The sequence below is a fragment of the Pleurodeles waltl genome, chromosome 3_2 (genome assembly GCF_031143425.1).
Source record: "Pleurodeles waltl isolate 20211129_DDA chromosome 3_2, aPleWal1.hap1.20221129, whole genome shotgun sequence".
Taxonomy (NCBI): Eukaryota; Metazoa; Chordata; class Amphibia; order Caudata; family Salamandridae; genus Pleurodeles; species Pleurodeles waltl.
Genome location: NC_090441.1, coordinates 111819506 through 111835675, shown reverse-complemented (window position 1 = coordinate 111835675; position 16170 = coordinate 111819506). Strand labels below are relative to the sequence as shown.

Below are 16170 nucleotides of genomic sequence, written 5' to 3'. Positions count from 1 at the left end.
CAGGCTTTGATGTAGCTGGCTTTTCTGCCTATGCTTTGGTTTACATACCCAAACTCCAGCCTAATTAGTGCTAATGAGTTGTATCCCGGTAGCTGAAATAGGGACCTAAAGACTTTTCCAATGATTTTATTTAGAATAGTAGCGTCTTGCCCACACAGAGCTTCGCTTCCATATCCTAGAGTTGGAATCAGTTTGGTTGCAATGACTTTAAACAGGGGCCAATAGCTAGGGCCGGTTAGGGATTTTTTTTATGTTTGGAAAGCAAATAATAGCACGTGGACTTTTCTATATAACTCCTGTTTCTGAGAAAGAAAGGAGCCTCGTTCATCAAAAAGTACACCAAGGTATCTGTACTGATTTACTTGTTTGAGAGGGCCCCTTTGTGAGTTCCATTTGATTTTTAAGGATTTTTTACTGATTCTCATTACTTTAGTTTGATCCTGGTTAACTTCCATTCCACTCTGCTCTGCGTATTCAAATATCTTAAAAATGAGTCGCTGTAGTCCTACTTTAGTTTGGCTCAGGAGAACCACATCATCGGCATATAGGAGATTCGAAATAATCATATTGCCGAGCTTTGGAGAATGCTCATTTACCCTGTTTAATTCCACAGATAAATCAGATAAGAAGAGATTGAAAAGGTATGGTGCTAGCACGCAGCCCTGTTTCAATCCCTGCTTTGTCATAATTTTCCTAGAAAGGAATGAGCCATCCCCTACCTTGACTCTTACCCACGTGTCTGTATGTAGCTGTTGTGTGGCTTTTAATAAAGTCCCCGGTATTCCCCAGGAAGCTAGTTTCTCCCATATGAGAGGTCGCCGGACCAGATCAAAAGCAGGTACAGGGGCTGTTTTTTGTGTTGGCATTTGTCAATAATCATTGATAAAGTTAATATGTTTGCAGCAGTGCCTAGGCCCTTTACAAAACCTGTCTGGTTAGGAGGGATGATACTATTTTCCGTTGCCCAGCTACGGTGGTGTTCCAATAGGAGACCTGCTTAGTATTTGGCTTCTACGTCTATTAAAGTTATTAGTCGATAGTTCTCAGGTTTTGTTTTGTTACCTCCTTTAGATATTGGGTGAATTATCGCTCCTTTCCAGGATTTGGGAATACTTCTTTACAGTATGCAATGATTAAAAGTAGGGGCAAGGTTTTCACCCCAGTAAGTCGAATCTAGTTTAAACAGATCGTTCGGGATCCCATTGGGGCCGGGAGCACCCCCATTTTTACTTTTTTTTAATTAAATTGCTAACTTCTGATGCTGGGAAAGTTATTTCTTTATTTTCCTTTTGGACGAAAAGGGATTTTGGTATCATTTTCCCTGAGCTTAATTTTTCTGTAGCCACTTCTAAGATTTTATCAGCTAGCTTGAATTGGTCAAAGTGTTGATTTAAATAGTCAACCCAGACAGGTTCCGGGATATTTGAACTAAACAAAGTGCTCAGGCCTTATTCAAATCATTGACCATTTTCCAAAAACCCTGAGTATTTTGTTTTTTACTTAGAAATAAGGCTTTTGACCAAAGGTCTTGATGTTTCTGGTGTTTATGTTCCCATAGTTGTTTCCGATATGCATTATTTAGATTTTTTAAATCAGCCTTAATACAGCCATTTGTCGGGTCCTTATTATACAATTTTAATAATTATTTCTTGCTTTCCTTAATTTAATAATATGCACTGAATAATTTATATTTATGTTTGTATTTGCACCCCGTGCCTTATTTCGATATCCCTTTTGGGATTGATCTACAAGAAGACTAACCACAAAATTGTTTAGGAAGAGCGACCAAGTTTCTATTGGGTCCCTGGTTATGTCCATGTTACATTGTGCAAAAATTGCCCTTGATCGGACCCCTATAGATTCCTTTCGTTTTTCGGACCATCTGAGTTTTTTATAGTTTATTGTAGTGACGTCTCCTGGCATGGTTTGTACAGAGTTGTGAATAGGCGGATCATATCCTAATTCTAGACATTGCTGGCCATGATCACTCACATCTGATTTTATGATAGAAAACTTTTTAATTAATGTAAGTAGAAATAGTGAGACCACAGTCTAGTCAATTATTGTGTGGGTTTGGTTAGCGTAACAGGTAGGTGCTGGCGGAGTATCCTGAGGGTATCTCCCATTTAGAATTCTAAGCCCGAGAGCCTCAAAGTCTTTTACTAGAGTGAGTGCTGGCGTACCAGCTTTCCTCTCTCGATTTCCCCCAGAGATTTTTGTGGTACAGCCCATAGGTGATCTTGCAAAATGGTTTGTGTATCCCTTTCAAAGGGATTTAATAGTTTTTGGTTGAAATTCCCAGTTATCAAAAGCTCCAGGGGGCCTAGATCTTGATTGGGAGTTATGATTGTATCTATCAATTTCGATGACATGTATTTTTTTGATTGGGCATCTGGGTGGATGTAAACATTGATTAAGAGGAGGGGGTTTGAATGATCCCTATGCCACCCGTTTAGCTTCACTACCAGGAACTCTTTGTTTTCGACATATATTTGAGTACACAGTAATTTTAGACCTCCTGAAATAAACGTAGTAAGGCCCCCCTTTAAATGGGCGTACTTTTTTTCCTTTATTGCTGGGGGAAAAGAAAACAATATATCCATCGATTTCAAAGGGTTTGTAGCCCAAGTCTCCTGAAGGAGAATGATGTGGAAATTCTTCAGTAGGGTTGATAGATCTTTTTTGGTTTGTGTTCGGTCTGACCCCGTTTATATTCCATGAGCAGACCTGAAAGGGGTATTATATAGGTTTTTTAGCCTGTTATGCGCCCTGCTATTTACTAGTCAGTGGTGTTTTTCTAAATAAGTTAGATCTGATGTCTGGCCTAGTTCAGAGTGTACTAAGGGATATGTATTAAAAGGCGTGCCCCCTTTTCCAATTGCCGACCTAAGAACTGAAAAGGGTTTACCCAACTCTTTTACTATTTGTGGATTTAATGTTTTTTTGTGTTCCTCTAACGGATCCGGAAAGCCAATTTGCTTGGGGGTGCTAAGCTTAATTCCCCATTTTAGAAAGGCACATTTTTCGTCAGCCACTCTTTTTACCAGAAATGGTGTCCTCCAGGTTACCAAAGTTGCTTCGTTAGGGGCTCCTTTATTTGTCTTTTCCATTGAGACGAACTCTATAGAGACGATGTCAGTGGATTTTATATCTTTTAGTGTTGGAGTAACTTGCAGTAGCTTCAATATGTTTCCCCTGTTCAAAATGTCAAATCGCCTCCTGGACTGGTATAGAGGTTACAGTATTAGTTGTAAACAGTCATTTGACATACCGGGGTCGGGCTGCCTGTTTCGTCCTTCTGTTCACCAAGTTGGGCGAGCCTTAGATCTTCTACTACTCTGTCAGGCCGTTTTGACTTTACGGTTGTTTGCTTTGTTATTAGTCTGTTTGAGTAGTCATCCTCCTGAGGTGATTTTGACATTTCTCTATTTTTTTTCCGATGTTGGGTTAATTGGTTTCCAATTTGAGACCCTTGGGGATAAGCCTGTCTCGAGTTGGTGATCCTGATTATTGTGCTCTCTTTTTCAAAAGACCTTCTGCTTATTTTATGGGTCTGGCTTTTTTTGTCTTTGTTCTCCTGCTGGTATAGGTTTGTAACCTGAGAAGCCATTTCTGATTGGCCTAATTCAGATAATATTAGTGTAGTTTGCTGGTCGTTAATTATCATATCCCCGGCAGTAGGAGCTTGGGGGCATTCATTTTTTCCTTTTAAGTGTTGCATCGTACGTGTGGTTTGGCCCGCTCTGATATTAAATATTGGAAAAGGTTTATTTGTTGTTAAAATTCCCTTTATAGTTGTCGAGGAGTCGTTTGACCTGGACATATCATCTTCTGTGTCCAGGCTAAAGGTGGGACGCCAGTTTTTTACCATTGGGCCAGGTGGAATGACTGCTTTTTTGTTTCTCGCTTTTCTTCGTTGTTTCTTTTGTCTTTTTGTAAGAGACTTCACTGGCTGAGGCAGAGTCCCTACTAAGTCGGGGAGAATAGAGTGGCCTGTATTTGCCTTATGGTCTTCAACCTGATCACATTTAAGTTCCTCCTGGGCATGCACCACTTTGTCAGTTTGTTTCCTCGGGCACCCATATACTTCGTCTCCCAAGTTTCTGGAATCCCTTATCTCCCTCTGATCCAGGAGTGGCACTTAGCATTTGGTTTGTTCGTCAGGTCTTGTGTTTAAATTGACTTTGAGGTTCGTAATCAACGAGTTTAGGGCTTCCGCAAGGGAAGCCAACTTGTTTATTATTGGCTCACAGGTGCAGTCATTTATTGTCATTTCAGCAAAATTTTGAGCTCTCTTAATCAGATTATTTAAATTTGCCAGTTTCTGATCAATGCCTGCTATGGATTTGGCCATGGTATTCAGTATGTCCACCTGGACATCCATTTTTGAAGATTGGTAAGGTAAAGCATCCAGTGTTAGCTGTGAAGTTTTGAAGAAAATGTCCCATACCGCATTTTGATCCAGTCGGTCCTGGGTGTTTGATAGTGGAGGGGTATTTTCATTGTCGTCCTCCTCATCTTCCCTTATTATCCTTTTTAATATAAGAGATGCGTTTGGAGATCTGGTTCTAGAAGAAGAACTATTTGTTTTAGTTTCTGAGGTTCCAATTGTGAGTAATTGCGGGAGCACCCCTATATCGTAATTGAAAGACTTATTACAATCGAGCATAGTAGAGCTCAGATCCCGGTCTTGACATTGGTGTTTCTCCAGGTTATATTCGGATTCTAAGTGAGGATTCATTGCATTTGTTTTACTTTGGCCTTGTAACCCTGGGGAAGATTTGCTTTGAAAGAGATCAGCTGCTCCTTTAATAATAACGTTTACCTCCAACCGGGGTTTGGTACCTAGATCGGGGAAATCGGTTTGGTTTACCAGTGGAGGTAAGTTGGAGGAATCAGAAGGTGAAGATGACCGGAGGGTCAATAACTCCAGATCGTTTAGTGAGCCCCAGTCATTTTCTTTGATGTTATCTTCCATTTGGTTATTTTTTTCTTCCGAGAAGACTACATTCGCTTTTTATGGGGGAAATTGGGTGAGGTAGTGTCACGGCACCATTAGGTAGGGAGAAAATTACATCCCAGGGGTCTTTCAGGAAGTCAGCTTTATTGAAAAAGTTTCCAGATCTTTGTTTCCTAACAAAGAAAGGGGCTATGGAGGAGATCAAGGATTGGTGTATTGTCTTTGACTTCCCTTCCCCTTTTGGAGTTGCAGGTGAAGACGAGAGTTTATTTGATTTCTTGTTTTTCTTAATTTGAGGGTGAAGAACCCTTTCTTTCCCAGACCTCATCCCCTGTTATGTAGGTTTTTGTCTTTCTTTTTGTTATTCTTCCTTGCTTTTACAAAGTGGAAGATGCCTCCGCGTCTTTCAAATGAGGGGCCCAGGCGCTTGAAGGCTTTTCTTTTCCCTGGCCAAATAGACACACCGCCACACCTCGAATTTGAGGGGCACGAGCACGTGTGGTTCCCTACTCAGCAACCGTACACTCCTGAGCTCCTGGGCCAAATCCGTTTATGGTCCGTTGTCTGTAGTCTCCTGTCCAAGACCCAGGGTCCAGGGTCCAAGTCCCGAGGTCTGATGTCGACCCCGTCTCCTTCCCTCTTTCTCAGCTGCACACTCTGTGCCCCGCAGGCTAGGCTGGACAGCAGCCAGCGCTCAACAGACAGCAGGCAGGCAGACCTTGTCTGTTTATGTCAGGATTCAGATTTGTGATGGGACTCCGACGGCACGGGCCCTGCGGCTGCACTATGTCCACTGACACTGGGCGGAGGTCAGCGCTCTAGTTCTTGAGGGTCTCACTTACACGCCGGAAAACGCGAACTCCGATGTCACACGTTCCGCAGCAGTTACTTGCTCTGCAACTAAAGGATGTGCACAATTGACTCTGATCAATCCATCCTTTCCCTCCTCACAGGCTACAATGTGCCCCTGTGTGACTTCTTGTGTGCCTGTTGTTGCAGTCTGTGTGGCATCAATGGGATGTACATTGTGCAGGAATTGGTGGCCAGTACTATATGTTGTGTTCATGAACATTGTGTTGTGTGATGTTTTGTGTGGTCCTAGATCCTACTTGTGTTGGATGCACATAACTAGGCAAGGAGACTTTACTGCCATCAAATGACATTTCTCTCTTCATGACGGTTATGAATGTTGGTCAACGTGTATGTGCACCACAGCATGAGCTGTGTGCTCATCTTGTCTGAGACATTTGAGAATCTCGTAAGCAATGTGTATAGTGCCACAGATCTTTCAACCCACATCTGGCCTTGCAAAACTGTTGTCTGGAAGGCATATCATGACTCACTCTGCTCTTCAGGTTCCCACGCAAATCACATGCCACATTGCTAATGGTCACATAATGTACTGTCATGCATGGATGTGTGGAAATGTGAGTGGCATGTAGGTTCTGTATGCTCAGTCTGCAGAGACCAGGGCCTGTCACATGTCCCTTCCGGTATGGACAAAGTCCAGGCTGTGGGAGAGTCACTGTGGCTATGCAACTATGGCACTGTCCGCACTTCCTATACACCAGCAGATCATGTCAAGTGGACAATATGATGCTCTAGTGGCAAACCTTGCCCTGAATGCCTTAGTCCATTGCCTAGGTTAGGGAAGGGTACATAGGTACATCCCAGAACTAGTCCATATGTGCATTTTGTATCATTGTCAATGTGTGTCTTTGACTCATGACAGATCCCTTACTCCCACAGCTCTGTTGTCACCTTCACACAAGTCAGAATTGTCCTGTACAGGCTTATTGCATGAATGACAGTCCCACAATGCAGACAGTGTGTTGATAACTGGGAGGCCATGACATGAGTCTCTAGCTTGCTCACATAGCAGAATCTACACTATGCATGACTTTGTATGTTGGATGCCATTTCTGTAGGTTAGACACATATGTCCAAAGGAGTGTTCTGTTGTACAGGAACACACCACAGAACACCCCAAGGAAGTGGCATGAGTGCATTTGGTAGGCCACATGCACAGGGAAGACTTTCTGTACCCACCATGCCACCCCTTCATTGTCACTCAAGTGTAAGGGTGAAATCTGTACTATGTAAGTTGACTGTAAGGACTCGATGCAGTGAGTCAATCAGGCAGAGTGTAAATGTGTTGGTCCATTCAGGCCTAAGGAGTTTACCCTTCAGAAGCCACATATGTGTGTATTGTGATACTGTGGTCACAACACATTACAGGTTGCTTGAGCATGGGCTACCTGATGTGAGTAGGCTTGCTTAGTCATTGTAGGGCATGAGCAGGGCAGTGGGTCAGTCTGCAGATGGATACACATGTCTGTAGTTGTGTCCCTGTACTTATTGGCTTGTGTGTTTTACACTTGTGGTTTGTTGAGAAACTGAAACTTTTTTGCTTGGTGTTTCTGACGTGTGTTACACAACCATTTGTGCCAAAACTAGTTATTGTAGTTGCTTGATTTGTCTCTTGCATCCATGCAGGTAAACATCCATCAGAAGAAGGAGATATGCAAAGCCATCACCTGGAAGGTGCAGACCCTGGGGGTCTACAGCTGGCAGAGCGCCCACTGTCACAAGAGGTGGGAAGACCTGAGACGCTGGGCCCGGAAAAACGCAGAGATCCAGCTGAGGCTTTCCTCCCAATGTGGGTTGTGCGCACATCGGACAATGACCGCCCTAATGGCCCGCATTCTGGCAGTGGCGTACCCAGACCTTGATTGGCATTTGAGAGGAGCACAGCCACCACATGGTGGTGAGTACCACATTCCTGCCTATCACATTGCCAAGTTAATGTGTTAGGTTCTGACATCTCCCCATGATGATTTGGGATGAGCCATGTGTGACACATTAGATGACTACCTATGTAGCTATGTAATGTGGTGCATACTGATGTGTCTTACCTATTGGCACAGGGACTTAGGTCATAACTGTGTACAATCCACAAACAATTTACTCCCCAGGGACAAAAGTTGGCTGTGTACAATGAGTAATCAGGTAATGCTTGTTGCCGTTGTGGGTGTAAATTCTACACTACAGACCACTACTCCTCAGTTTTACAGGCCAAAAGAAAGAAAGTGATGGATCAATGTCCTCATGTGCCTAGTCAAATGATCATATTGGCATCTGCCCCCCAGAGGCTACTTGTCTTCAGAGTGTGATGAGTGCTGGTGCCTCACTACTGTCTGTAATGTGAAGATGGCCATCATACATGTGACAAAGCATATATTGTTATTTGGGTCAGTTACAGATCAATACTTTCCCTTGGTCAGTGGGAAATGTCCTTTGACATCAATTGTGTGCCATGAATGTTGGCAACATTCCTTGTGCCTACATTTTGGCATGTGTCCCTTTCTCTTTTGAGAAAATGTGCACACTACTGTTTCATGCATGGTCTACCTGTGTTCATGGGATCATTTCTGTATTCTCTCACATAAATGTGGATGCCAACCTGTGTTTGGAATAGGACATTTGCAATGGAAGTACATTTTTAAGTGGTGCAACAGACAGGAGTGTGTCCACATTGATTGATGGCTGACAAATACCCTCATCCATCATTGCATGTCATTTGTCATGTACAACTACTGTAGCAATGAGGGACATAACAGGTAGAACTAGATTTTGTAGACAAAATGTGCACTGCCATGCCATTGATGTGGCATCATGTGGAAAAGTGCATACGTGCACTGCACATGTGTAACGGGTAAGGTTTGTAACCTGGCTGTTGGCATGCATCATGGAGTGACTTGCAGTTATGTTGGAATCATATGTGTTTGGGTACACCCATTCATCCACAGAGAACTGGGTTTGTAGTACCAAAATGGAGACAGTGATGTAGCTTCCCATTGGGCACCATGTTGGGGGCCTTCTACTGGTACTTGCAAATTTCTGTGCCTCTCCATAATACAAAAGACTTATGGTGTCTACTGATGCAATTAGAGTATGTCATTGTAAGGGGTGCCAGGCGTTTGTGGTGATTTTGCTGGGGCTTGCTGATTCATTGTGTTGTGGATATTAGGGATATATCTCACTGATATTTAGCACATTTTGTCTACAGTGTCCATTTCCATGCCAAATGTGTAGCACATCTGCGCAACATTAGTACTACCTCCATGTCTTCATTAGGACAAATTTCACATGGTGGAGTGTACATTGTTGATATGTTTCCAGTATGACATGAGTATTTCTGTGTCACCTTCTCCAGGCTACTGTACTGTTCTCAACAACATGGTGGGTTAGGAGCATCCTCTCTTTTTATTGTGTCTGCATGACCTTGTGTGGTATCTGTTGGAATCAAGTTGGCATTGGGCTTATTGTATAACAGATAACTGAAGTATGCTCCATGAGGCAAAGCATTGAGGCTGATGTGGTCTCCTACTTGTTCAATAGTTACTGTGACTGCACCACTTCAGCCATGCAATTGTAATTGTCTGAGATTCAGATTATCATATGGGTAACTGTTGACAGTTCAGATGGCATGCATGCATATGATAGGGTACACGTAGGAGCTACTTTGATGTAGTTTGTTCCTGGGGCCTACTTGATGTCATGGTAATGTTTACTAACCACAGCTGTTGTTCAAATGTGTTTAGAAACATGTGGTGACCATCTTCCTCTTTGTACTTGCAGCATCATCCCAAGCAAGCAAAGGAGACAGGGTACAGCCAAGTGGGGAAGCATCTGGCCACTGTACCTCTGGACATGACAATACCGACTAACGGGGACCGAGAGGCCCAGACCGTGCCACGGAGGAGACAGGATTAATATCTTCATCATCAGATTCTACCTCCAGTGGCCATTCCTTAGTGGTGGCGGGCCCATTGAAACATACACCTGAACCATCTTTGTCCACCACCCCCAGTTCTATCACCACCCTCCCTGTTGCTCCCCACACAGTTGGTCATGTCCTCTGTCCCAAGAGGGTGGGTATCTCCTTTGCCACAGGCTCCTTCGCCCCAGCCCCATGTTACCCCTGCTGTCCTGAGGCTATTGAGCTCCTGAGTAGCATTTCTGTAGCTCAGACTGCCATTGTGAATGCTATCCAGGGCTTGGCCAGACAACTTCAGGAGACCAATGCTTTCCTGGAAGGCATTCATAGTGCCATGTCTGGCCTACATATATCTTTTCAGGCTCTAGCCTCCTTGCTGATGGCAGCCAGTTATCCCCCACATTCCTTCCTCCTCCACCTCCCTCTTCCCTATCCAAATTCCCCACACCTCTGCCTATCTCAAGCACACAGACACATCCGCATGCACCCACCTCAACACACAGAAGCAGCACACAGTGACACAATCACCACAAGACACACTGGCACGCATGTATTCAACATACACCCACAAACACAACATCAACCACCACTTCACCAGACACCCTCACCACCCACACCGACCCACACAGCACATCCAGCATACCCACAGGCACCACCACAACAACCAGTGACACATCCACCACACCCACCATACCCCGCAGACACCATCACAACACACACAGACACACCAACCATACCCACGTACCCGCAGACACCAGCAGAACACAGAGAGAGACACATCCACCACATCCATCATACCTACAAACACCACAACAGACATACAGACATCAACATCCAGCATTCCCACAGACACCACCCCAACAGACTCACACACATCCACCACTCCATCACCCAGAACTTTCACCTCCCAGCCCCCCAAGACACGCAAATCCCCACACTCATGTATACAACAGACAACACCCAAATAGGAGCATACCTCACACATGCACACACCCAAGCCATCTATACCCACACACCAGACAACCACTGCCTCAACCTCCAAATCCCCAGCCCCTTCTGATGACCGTTCCCCTCTACCAAAGGAGTGTTTCCTTTTTGACCTTGCCTTTTGCCTTATTACCTCCAAATACCCCCTCCCAAACCAAGAGGCCCCCGCCCACATCCTGACCCATCCCTTCCACATCCAAGTCTTCCCCTGTCACACCTGCTACCCCTGCAAGCACCCATACCCCTCCCCCAAGAAGAAGCCCACCCCTCCAAATAAACAGTCAACCCATTCAAAACTCAAAATCAAACCCACCCGTACCAAATCAAGCCTCACCCAAGGATGATCCCTGAGGTGCCGGCCTACCGACTTGATGCCCCTTCCTGTGGAGGTTCCCCCACAGTGAATGGAGCCACGTGTGGGCAAAAACATGTGCATGGACATTAATTGGACTGGCCAATGGCCTTTGTTCTAAAGATTTTCCAGTTAATAAACCCAAGTAGTTGTTTTTTGGGTACACATTTGTCCTGCAAATCCTTTTCTATCTTGATGTTGTTCCAGAATAACTTGTGTTGTATGCCTACAGTAATGTGTGTTTCACACTTATTGCTGATCCATTTGCTGTTGTTTTCTATATCTGAGTTTGTGGGCAGGGCTGGTGTCACCCAGGACAATGGTAGATGTAGACTGTATGGATATGTGGTTGTTAATGCAATTGTGAAGTCACTGTATTGTGTTCTGTTTAGTATGGTAAGTATTTCATCTTGTGTTGTCCAATGTCAGCATGTATGGTGTTAGGCTTGCCACCGTGATATGGATTGTACATTTGTCTCATGTCCAAAAGTTAGAGTTTTGTTTGTCCAGACATGGGTGGTGTTAAAATGTGCTACCTTCCTTTGCATTTAACTATGCATGTGTCCATTTTGCTGTGTGCACCATGCAGCTATTTACTCTAGATGTATGTCCATGCTGTTGCAGTTGTATGTGCTTTCTTGACCTGCACTTCCACATTCTGCAGATAGGAATGCCACTTGGCTCTACTATTGTTCGTCCAGAGATACCTTGAGCGCCGACTCCTGTGCGAATGTTGGTTTAGGGGCATGTGCAGAGTGGAATGTGTCCCAGGGCAGCATCCTTCCCTGAGTACTCTTAATGCCCCCATCCCTAATGTGCATGTATTGTTTGCATAGAGAGCTTTATATATTTGTCACTCAAACTATTGAGCATCTCATTGTCCTTCCATTGTGTTGTAATGTGGGTGTTGTGTGGGTCCATCGCAGGGCTGTTTTATGGGAGGGGTGTTTGTGTTCTACGACACATCCATACTTATGTGTATTCAATCCGATGACAGTCAATGGCATGTGTGCACTGTTTGGGTGTCAGTTGCATTGGAAGATGTGATGTTGCTGGGGTGTTGCTGTTGTGTGACAAAATGTGGTGTTCGTTTCACTGACCCTGTGCCTGAGATGAGCAGATGTGTTTTTGTGTAGTGTTGCGATGCAGTGTCAGTGATCTGCCCAAAGGGGGCGTTTAGTGGCTTTGAATGTGTCATTCGTTGTGAATGACTCCAACTGTGTGCAAAATGACACGTGTGCTTGGTGCCTGTAGCGTGAGCCCCATATCATGTGGACAACGGTGCGACAATTGTTGAGTATAATAACACTGGTAGATGTGTGTGTACTTACTGTTGGTTGTGTCCACTGCAGCGTGGATTTTGTGCACCTTCACTGAGCAGCAGTAGGACGTGTTTGATGGGCTCCATGCCAGCACAGTATGTGTAACGCTCCCTGCAGATGAGTTGCTCCCTTCCTATTCAGAGGCTCCCTCAGCCTGTTTGTCCTCCTTCGTCACCGGAGCAATCTGTGCTGCCTGGTGGTGCCGGCGGGACCGCAGCGGTCTTTCCTCTATAGGCCTGCCAGCATCGCAATAAAGTTGTCTGACTGCCAAACCATAGAAGTACATGAACCACCAAATGCGTAATCAGGATCGAAGTTCACTCCGTAAACAATGTTGCACATCTAATTTGATGTTTGGTCTGAAAAATAATATCTGTAATTGTAAGTTCTCACATCCTAAAACAGAGAATCAGGATCTGTGAAGACTTACTTCCACATGTGGGATTTCCACCTCCAGACACTTTGGAGGTTTTGCAGGCTTTTATAAATGTGAATTTACATTTAGCAGTAAGAACAAGGAGTGTCAATCGGGGCATGCAACATCACCCAAGAATTAAATGATAATCTACACAAATCAAAAACATAATATTTTGTGTCCGAAGTCGAAAAGAGAAGGAACACTCCTAGAAATCCACAGCATTGTTATATAGAAAAATAAGAAAAAAACATTTTCACGTGCAACTGGGAAAATTTGCTATACATACTTGTGGAACTATAGCTTACCCTGCAGGAGGCTTTATCAGAAACTATGTAGAATAAGACTCCCTTACACATTATCCAAATATACCTTTTCTCATGGTGTGCTGTCAGTGCTTAAACTGTAAAAGAATAAGGGGGTCATCATGACGGGTTAATGTGGCAGTAGTACCGCCAACAGACTGGCGGTACGTACTGCCACATTATGAGTGTGGTGGATTGGCTGCAGTCAATCTGCTACTTCTGTACTAATACCGCTATGGCGGTATGAGCTGCCGTGCCGGAGATATCAATCTCTGACCCTGCGGCCCTCTGAGTACTGCCGGCGGCATTATGAGCCTGCCTAACACTATGGTTTAACGTCACGAAAACCATGGCGGGAGGCCCTACTGGTGACAGGGAATTCCTTCCCTGTCACTGGTAGACGGGTCCCCACCCCTCCAACACACACCTGACACCCTCCACCCCCTTCCATCCAAACACCCATCCTCACCCCCTGATTCAAACACCCCCCATCCCCTCCGAAACACTCATTCACCCCCACCCCTCTAAACGCACACACACGCAGACACGCATCCACCACACACCTGCCACCACCCCTCACAACCACACACACACATCACCCCCTCCCCCAGCCCCACTACAGTCACAGTGTCCTTCAACCCCCTTTCTCGCATACGAGCACACAGACTCCCACACACACCACGCATACACAATTTTATGTACACTGGCATACATGCATTCACTCATTCACTGGCATATATGTATTTGTCCTGACATACTCGCACACATTTTTATACACAGGCACACTGACATGCAGACACGCACTCACTTCACCATTCTTACACGCACATTCCCACATGCATACAACCATGCATTAAACACACAGATGCATTCACACAGGCACTCACACACTCAGACAGATCCACACAACACCCCCACCCACCCACCCCCTCTACCCTGTCAGAAGCTGACTTACCGAGGGCGAGGAGATCTTCCGGCAGGGAACGGGAAGGGGTGCTGCTACCGCCAGCAGCACCCCACCACAGAACACTGCCAGGCCGTATTTCAGCTCAAAATACAGCTGGTGACGTTCTACTGGCAGGGCGGTGCTGGTGGTAGCCAGGTCACCACCGTCTGCCAGTGTGAACACTGCTGGATTTCTGCCCTTAATATGGTGGAAGTCAGAAAGTGCTCATAATCTGGCAGACGGATGGTCGCCGCTGCAGTGGTATGCTGGAGGCCATCACCGCGGTGGTAGGTGTAATGACTGCTAATGTAATATTCAGCACCTAAGTACTGGTTCCAAAGTTTTGCTCAGAAGCCTGTGGTCAGTTCTTTTGAAGGCTGGGGTTCCAAATACCAAGACTGCATAGTCTTGATACTAACATTTGCCTCTTAACCTACTACTTGGCACCCTGTGCGTCTTTACCTCAGGTTCTTTTTCGTCCCTGCTTTCTCCCTTTGTTGTTGTTTTTCTGTGTTTCTCTTCCCCCTTTTTTCTCCCTTTTGTATTTTTCTCGCTCTTGTTCTCTACCAATGTCTGTTCAGGAAAAATAAGTGCTGGTCCCCAAAAATAAGGGCTCGCGGTCCTCAACTGCAACCACCAGCTTAAATTAATCACTGTGAGCAGTGAGCACTTGCATAGATGTTCCACCCAAGAAGGTGTGTATTCATTTCTAAATATTACAAATTAGCATGTACGCACTACAGATAATATATATGACAGAAGGTCCACTACAAGTCTGGTGATCCAAGGACTGCCAGACTTGCTGGAGGCGGTCGGACCGCCGCACTCCAGGCAGTCCATCCGCCACATTATGACCCAGGCGGTGGAATGCCAGGAGACCGCCAACGTCATCATGACCCTATAAATGTTTTATGCCATTTTTCAGGTCTCAAAGACTACCACATAATGGTTTGGGTTTATCGTTTCCATGTAAAAATGTTTGAAAAGACGACCTTGCCCTATCACCTCATACACAATGGTAGCCTCAACTAGTGTGGGATTTAAGGTCTGGTAGGAACCAGTATTTTGCTCCTGACAAGTGCCACTGATCTCTTGGGCATTTGATGGCAGAAACATGTTGACCACTCACCAGGATAATAAGAGGTTAAACAAACGTATTATCCTTTCTAGCTTTTTTAACATCAACACAGGGAACTTTAACAAATACATTTGAGGCACCTTCAGATAATTTGAAGGCTTCTTCAAGTATTCTCCATTTATAGCACGTTATCCAAACAACTTGGAAATACCTTTTGAAAAAAGCGTCCATATTTGGAGCCTGGTGGGATTAATGGACTCTATGGTCTACCCAATGAGGAACAGAACCCAAAGATGAAGCATGACACATGAGTGGGTGTTGGTCCTTGTGTCCTTAAAATACGATTCTCTGATTTGATACAACAAAATCTTTCTGTCTTCCAGCGGAGCACTATAGCTACTGTTTTCTGTATGGTATTTGGGAGGATTTATGACAGACCTCATTAAATCCCTCTCACTTGCCACTTTTGTTGATTTACATGCTTGTGGAAATCGTCATAAGTTACATGAGACAGTCTGAAATCTATGTTATTATTTATAGACATATGTTTATGCTTCATATACAGCAGGCTTCATGAAAAGAGGTTGTTCACTGGCAAAAGGCAGTCAGTACTCAGTCTTGTTGAAGACCATGACTTCATAATTTTAGTAGGCTGAAAAAATAGCAGCCTACTTCATACTTACTGTAGACTTGGGATTCAGACTCCCACACAGGTTATGAATGTTCAAGCCATGAAAGTAAAAGTTGAATTTATCATGACCTACACATAATCCACAGTTGACAGCTGTGTTCAATTTATTGTAAACATTCTGAATATTAAATACTAATATCTCCTCTAATCGTTCTTGGTCTACCACCAATCAGTTGCACAACATTTTAATTAATGAGTCAGAAAAATAGTGTAACTTTTGATTAAACATTAGACATGTAATGAATACTTTTAAGTACTGCTTGAGAAGTAGTACTGTAATAGTAAGATATATATAACAACATATGCATTGAGCAAGTAATAAAAGCAAAGAAAG

General features: G+C 44.3%; 1 protein-coding gene across 1 annotated transcript in view; it reads right to left on the bottom strand.

Annotated features, from left to right (window-relative positions):
- GALNT17 (polypeptide N-acetylgalactosaminyltransferase 17) overlaps positions 1 to 16170 on the bottom strand; it is a 1750844-nt gene that overhangs the window by 1510498 nt on the left and 224176 nt on the right. The window lies entirely within an intron of this gene.